Source organism: Myodes glareolus, chromosome 8 (assembly GCF_982192425.1).
Source record: "Myodes glareolus chromosome 8, mMyoGla1.1, whole genome shotgun sequence".
NCBI classification, from domain to species: Eukaryota; Metazoa; Chordata; class Mammalia; order Rodentia; family Cricetidae; genus Myodes; species Myodes glareolus.
In genome coordinates, this window is record NC_142033.1 from 71,469,362 (window position 1) to 71,476,912 (window position 7,551).

The window sequence follows — 7,551 nt, forward strand, 5'->3', positions numbered from 1 at the left end:
GAATGCATACAGCTAGTAGCTCTGGTCCTTGGTCTTTGGGGATTAGCCATTTTAGGCCGAAAATCATAGTCAAACCAACAGTAGTTTCAGGTGGGCCAAAATATTTATTTCAAGATGGGTGTGCATAAAACAAACACAAATCACCTACTAAATACCTTGAACCAGGACCTGAATTCCAAAAAGCCAGAGTGTTTTAGGGAGAGGTCTAAACGAAAAAACAGCGGAAAGGCAAGCCCCATCTCCAGGAAGTTCCACGACCACCTCATTACTACCATCCGTGGACAGAGCTGGCTTTTTCTCTTTGGGCAGAAGGTGTCATTTTAAAAAGAGCCGAAAAACGGGACCCACACGCGCCTTGCCACAATCTCCGCAGTGACCAGCGGCTGAGGGCACCACTAGCAAGCACAATGCCGACCCGGGAGGACCCCCTGAGGCCCAGTCAGCTCAGAACGGAGCGGCCACTTCCCCCGGAGCCCACGTCCGCCGGGGGGCCATCCTGGGAAGCGACGATGCAGCGTCCGCGCCCCCGCACTCGATGGCAAGCGCAGAGACCCCGGGCGCCCTGCGCCGGAGCGACCTCGCCGCGCCCTCCTCGCTGCAAGCGAGGCGCCCCCGAGGCCTCGGGCCCGGCCATGCCCTGCCCGCCCTGCCCCGCCACCCCGGCCTTACGCCCGCTGCGGGCCCGGAGACCTCGCAGCACTCGCGGGCCTCACCTCCGCGGAGAATCGGGGGGCTGCGCGTAGCTTCCCGGGTCCGAGTGCGGCCCGCGCCTCGCCTGCGGCTCGCGCTGGGCTCCGCCCCCTGGCAGCCGCGCACCCCCGCCGCTTGCCGCAGCCCTCAGCCTCTCCCGCCCTCGGCCCTCAGCCTTCGGCTCGCCCCCGCCGCCTAGCTGGGTGCGGCCTGCGGCGCTGCAGTCGAACAACGCGCAGCTCCATTGGTCTGAACGCTCCGCCGCCGTCCAGCACTGCTCTCTCTCATTGGTCAGTCTTGAGCAAGGGGTTGGGCCGGGGAAGGGCGAGTCCTGGGAGGAGGAGAGAGGGTTGGGCTCCCTCGCTTTAGGTTGAAGGTCGCCGCACGGCGGGGTTAGCGGTGGCCTGGACAGCCGCAGGCAAGGGCCAGTGTCCTGCTGCACCAGCTCAGCGTGGCCGCGGCTCTCCCAAGGAGACCGTCAGACCACGCCTTCGTGCTCTCCCACTGCACTTGTACCTGGTCTGCGTGCGCGGTGGGCGGGAGGGTCCTTGGGCCGTTTGAATTGACTGAGCTGTCAATTAGGGTGGAGTCAGGACGGCGCAGTCTGTGGGCTCTGATAAGGCTTCCCTGACTGACAGGAAAAGCCCGCTGGGGGAGAGTGGATTAACAAACACCAAAGTCTCTTCGGAGGCGGGGAAGGAGGCTAGGCGAGGCCTTGGCAGAACCAGCCCACCGACAGTGGCCTGGAAACCAGCCTAGGGGATCAGACCAGCAGTCTCTCCTGTTGTCTCGTCAGAATCCTAAAGATTCGAAGGAAACAAGGGCACAGCCTCTTGTTCCCTCACACCACAGAAGGTTGAAGCCTTGAGCGAGTGACTAAATTGTGTGGTACCCAGGACTCTCCTCACAGAAGGAGCTCTGGTTTCGACGCCAGAAGGGCCCGGGAGGTTATCGGTGGATTCCAGTCAGTAGCCTCTGTTCTAGGAACATTTCCCCCACATGTTGACCGTTTTCAGATGACTTCCCTGACAAAGCTTCAATTCTCTTCCATCACTTCAGTGCCCTCAGCACCCAGAAAAAAAGTCTGACCCATAAATGATGTCAGTGAAGCTGGACGGTGGCGGTGCACGCCTTTAATCCCAGCACTTAGGAGGCAGAAGCAGACTGATCTCTGTGAGTTCGAAGCCAACCTGGTCTACAGAACGAGTTCCAGGACAGGCTCCAAAGGTACACAGAGAAATCCTGTCTAGAGAAACAAAACAACAACAACAAAGATGTCAGTGAAGGTTTGCTGAAGGAGAGGGGGTGGATGGTTGAAACATGCTGTGCTGATACGTGTAGATTTAAAAATAAAACATTCATCAAACTTGTAAAGGTGAGTGCATGTCTGAGATGACAAAACGCTGAATGGGATTAGGAGCCGATTAGACAGCAAAAGAAGCGATTTCTGAACTTGAAGAAACTGGGGAACATGCTCAGCGAGAAGAAACTGGAAAGATTGAGCAGCAACCAGAGAGCCATAGGACAACGTCATAGGCCTAATATAAGTGCCACTGGAGTCCCGGAAAATGGAGGGAAGGGCTGGAAGGGCAGAAATACTTGAAGACTCAAACTCAGAAATTCAAGAAGCTTAAGTAGGAGTCTGGGGAGACAGCTCAATAAATAAGGGTGCTTCTTGCTCAAGCATGAGGAACTGAGTTTGAATCCTCAGTACTCATGTTAAAAGTAGGGCATTACCATGCACCCCTGTAGCCCCACGATTGATAGCAGGCACAGGGTGATTACTGGGACTTACTGGCTACCAGACTAGCTCGAGGTTCAGTGAGAGCCCCTACTTCAAGGGAATAATAGAGTGATAGTGAAAACACCTGGCCTTTTCACACTTCCTCACAAACAAGCACACAATCCACATACAGACATCACAGTCATACACACATACACAAAACAGGAAAAGGGAAAGCTTAAATGACTTCTACATGTTACTGAGCCCTGAAGTGGGTTCAGCCAGCTCCAGAGTTACTTGACACACACAAAGGAAGAAAAGGGAGCTTGTCTGGGTGGGTTGGTGTAAGTTGAAGCAGGTCAAGGACTACCGTGGCCTCGTTTTTCAGCAGTTTCACTGAACAAGATGATGGTGAGGAGATACTATCCCAGTAGGAAAGCTTTAAGTAGTGAACTTGGCCATTCCCACGGTGTAGAAAGGAATGTGGTTTGGACTCAGGGGCTGTAGTAAATGGCTTAACTAATTGGTCAGGAGCCTGAAAGTGATTATCTAGAAGTTAGAGGATGGATTAATCTGAGGCTTGTGGATGGGCTTATGGGGGCCTCACTATATAGACCACACTGGCCTCCAACTCACAGAGATCTGCCTGCCTCTGTCTCCCAAGTGCTGGATAGATGAAGATGTGTGTATTGCTCGCTGACTAGACAGCATCCACCTCCGAGGCTCTAAACAAGCAGCACTGAAGCTCATCCCGCTGCCATGAGCTGGCATGAGCGAGCTCCCATCCTTCACATCTGTGGCAAGCAGGCAGTGGTCTCAGGAGTACAGGGAGCATGGAAGCAAGGTGAAGATAGCACAAGTCAACATTAGGTACTCCTTTTAAAAAAAAATTGTTTACTGTAGGTGATTGGGTGTTTTTCACATGTGTGTATGTGCATCACATGTATGGATGATGCCCTTAGAGGTCAGAAGAAGACATCAGATCTCCTGGCACTGGAGTTACACATAGTTACACATAGCCACTCTGAGGGTTTTGGGAACCAGCCTGAGTCTTCTTCAAGTGCAACAAGTGCTTGAAGCCTCTGAGCCACCTTTTTTATTATTTTTACTTATGTGTATTTGTTTGTATCCACTTGTATATCACATGTGTACTGGTGTCAGTGGAAGCACCAGAAGAGATGTTAGATCATGTAGAACTGGAGCTAAGGTAGATATGAACCACCCAACATGGGTGCAGGAAAAAGAACCCAGGTCCTCTGGAAGAACAGTAAGAGCTCCTAGTTGCCGAGTCAGTTCTCCAACCCTCTAGGTACTCCTTTAACAGAGGCTGACTCAGATATTGATACTGCCAGATTTCCAACCTATAAGCATCAAAAGCTATGTCTGAACCCCTTGGCAAACCAACCACCCCTTGGGGACAAGGTGATCACTCTGGAGTCCTTCTGTCTCAGAAGGCAAAGCTGAGCTGATAAGAATTACTACATATTGGTATGAGTTTGCCTTTTCTTCAGTACTTTAGCAAGTACTATGATTCTTACAAAACTTACAAAATGGGGACTAGGGAGATGCAGTTAAGAGAACATAATGCCCTTGCAGAGGACCAGAATTCGAGTCCAGCACCTATGTCATACAGTTTAGAACTGCCAATGAATCCAGCAGCAGGAGATCCCACACACTCCTCTGGACTCCATGGGCACCTGCACTTAAATGTGCAGAAACCCACATGCAGACATACACATATACACATACTTGAAAAATAATTATTCCTGGGTATGGTGGCACATGTCTTCAATGCCAGAACTCTGGAGGCAGAGGCAGGTCAAATCTCTCTTGAGTTTAAGGCCAGCCTGGTCTACATTGTGAGTTCCAGGTCAGTCAAATCTACCCAGTAAGACCCCCATCTCAAAAAAAAAATTCTTAAAAATTATAGCAAATCTTTGAAAGAGTTTACACAATGTCTGATTTGATGAAATGGAGTCATGACATGCCTACCTAATATCAAAGCTTTCATGAAAAGGAGTTGTGGCCGTAGATTTGCACATGGGATTCACTATTCCTGCCACACACTGCACCATCTGAAAGTCAACCTGCTGGTGTAACAGAATAACTACATCAAATTGGGCTGGGCAGTGCACACCTTGAATCCCAGCACTCAGGAGGCCGAGGCAGTTGGATGTCTGTGAGTTCAAGGTCAACCTGGTCTACAGAGTGAGTTCCAGGACAGTCAGGGCTACACAGAGAAACCCTGTCTCAAAAAAAAAAAAAAAAAAAAAAAAAGAACTACATCAAACCAGGTAGTACATGCCTGTAAATCCAGCACTTGGGAGGCAGAGGCAGCCTGGTCTACAGAGTGAGTTCCAGGACAGCCAGGGTTGTTACACAGAGACACCCTGTCTCAAAACACACACACACACACACACACACACACACACAAACAAGACTACATCAAGCCAGGTGGTGCACGCTTGTAAACCCAGCACTTAGGGCAGAGGCAAGCAGATCTCTGAGTTTGAGGCCAACCTGGACTACAGAGTGAGTTCTACGGCAGCGACAGTTACACAGAGAAACCCTGTCTCAAGCCACCACTCTCCCCCGTCAAAGAAAGAAAAAGAATAACTGCATCAAAACTCAGATGAGACACTGACATGGAGACAACACACTTTTCTCCAGGGAGTAGTACACTCTGGACCAAAATCCATCTTATGAGGCTCTCTCCCCAGTAAACATAATTCCTAGTTATTCATTTGGGAACTTCTGCTCCATTAAGTTCTTTTAGGTCTAGAGGTCCTGCTTACCAAAGAGGTCATGTCTACTAGGAGACCCAGTAAAGTTGAAATTGGCTGTTACCAGTGTGTATGTATAGGTAATAATTAAATGTGCATTTTAAAAAACACTATAAGGGCCAGGCGGTGGTGGTGCACGCCTTCAATCCCAGCATTCAGGAAGCAGAGGCAGATAAAAGTTCTGTGAGTTTGAGGCCAGTCTGGTCTACAGACTGAGTTTCAGGACAGCCAGGACTCAGGACTGTCCCACAAAAACAAAAAACAAAAAAAACCCAACCTATTTCGAAAAAAGAAAGGGGGGGGGTCAGTTATTCCAGCCAATTTGGTTACTGTTTTCAGTGATTACTCATTTACTTTTGTGATGTCTAGGAAGAAGAAAAGAACATTGACTCTAGAATTAGATAAGAGACTTTCTAACTAGGAAAATGGGGGAAATAGAATGGTTTGTTTTTCATTTTGTTTTGTTTTTTCCGAGACAGGGTTTCTCTGTGTAACAGGTCTAGCTGTCCTGGAACTTGCTCTGTAGACCAGGCTGGCCTAGATCTCAGAGATCCACCTGCCTCTGCCTCCCAAGTGCTCGGATTAAAGGCGTGCGCCACCACTGCCCAGCAGAATGATTTTTATATGTCTTTCTTCTATTTTTTGTTTTGTTTGGCTTTAATTTTTTTTATTTCAAAGTTTTTGGGTTTTTATTTTTTAATTTCACACACAGTACCACCTCCCTCCCCTCCTCCGGTTTCCCTCCCCTTTCCCTGAGGATGAGGACTCCCATGGGGAATCAACAAAGTCTGTCACCACAGTTTGAGGCAGGACCAAGGCCCTCCCCTCTGTATCAAGGCTGAGCAAGGCGTCCCTACAGAGGGAATGGGCTCCGAAAAGCCAGTTCATGCACTAGAGATAAATCCTAGTCCCACGGCCAGTGGCCCCAGACTGCTCAAGCCACAGAACTGTCACTACATTCAGAGGACCTAGTTTGGTCCTATGCAGGTTTCCAGGTGCCAGTCCAGAGTCCATGAATTCCCACTAGCCAGGTCAACTATTTCTGTGGGTGTCCCCATCATGATCTTGACCCCTTTGCTCATCTTCAACTGGACTCCATGAGCTGTGCCCAGTGATTAGCTGTGGATCTCTGCATCTGCTTTCATCGGGTACTGGATGAAGGTTCTATGATGACAATTAAGGTGGTCATCAATTTGATTACAGGGGAAGGCCAGGTCAGGCACCCTCTCCACTATTGCTAGGAGTCTTAGCTGGGGTCATCCTTGTGGATTCCTGGGGGTTTCCCTAGCACCAGATTTCTCCCTAAACCCAAAATGGCTCCCTCTTTCAAGACATTTCTTTCATTGCTCTCCCTCTCTGTCCCTACCCCAACTCAACCATCCCATTCCCTCAGGTTCCCTCATGTTCTCCTATAGCTCCCTTTCACCATCCCCTTCCCTCCCCCTCCCAATTTATTCAGATCTTATCCATTTCCCCTTCCCAGGGGCATCCATGCAATGTCTCTCTTAGGGTACTCCTTGCTACCTAGTTTCTCAGGGCTTGTGGATTATAACCTGCTGATCCTTTTCCTTATGTCTAATATCCACTTAGGAATGCGTATATATCGTATTTGTCTTTCTGAGTCTGGATTACTTCACTCAGGATGTTTTTTTTTCTAGTTCCATCCACTAACCTACAAATTTCAAGATGTCATTGTTTTTTACCACTGAGTAATACTCCATTGTGTAAATGTACCACATTTTCTTTATCCATTCTTTGGGCGAGGGGCATCTAGGTTGTTTTCAGGTTCTGGCTATTATGAATAAAGTTGCTATGAACATAGTTGAGCAAATGTTCTTGTAGTATGAATGTGTATCCTTTGGGTATATGCCCAAGAGTGGTATTGCTGGGTCTTAAAGTAGATTGATTCCCAGTTTTATGAGAAACCACCACACTCATTTCCAAAGTGGCTGTACAAGTTTGCTGGTGGAGGAGTGTTCTCCTTACCCCACATCCTCTCCAGCATAAGCTGTCATCAGTGTTTTTGTTCTTAGCCATTCTGACAGGTGTAAGATGGTATTTCAGAGTTGTTTTGACTTGCATTTCCCTGATGGCTAAGGATGTTGAGCAATTCTTAACTGTCTTTTGGTCATTTGTGTTTCTTCTATAGCTCCGCTTCCAGGGGATCCGCCATTTGTGATTCTTCTATAGCTCCGCTTCCAGGGGATCCGTCACCCTCCTGTAGCCTCCATAGGCATTGCATACTCATGGTGCACTTAGTAGATATACACTCACAGATATAAAATAAAAATACTTTTTAAAGACGAGATATGACTTACTAAAAAAATGAAGAAAACAAGCCGGTCAGTGGTGGTG

The 7,551-nt window shown here is 48.7% G+C and overlaps 1 protein-coding gene across 20 annotated transcripts in view; it reads right to left on the reverse strand.

Moving 5' to 3' along the window:
* Add1 (adducin 1) overlaps positions 1-870 on the reverse strand; it is a 58,890-nt gene extending 58,020 nt beyond the window's left edge. For 15 of the 20 annotated variants that reach the window (XM_085692003.2, XM_085692001.2, XM_085692004.2 and 12 more), the window contains exon 1: positions 714-870. The gene's annotated coding sequence lies outside the window, so the exon portion shown is untranslated. The remainder of the gene's footprint in view (positions 1-713) is intronic. The other 5 variants (XM_085692006.2, XM_085692018.2, XM_085692017.2 and 2 more) reach the window with 1 other exon arrangement.
* Between the last annotated feature and the right edge of the window lie 6,681 nt (positions 871-7,551).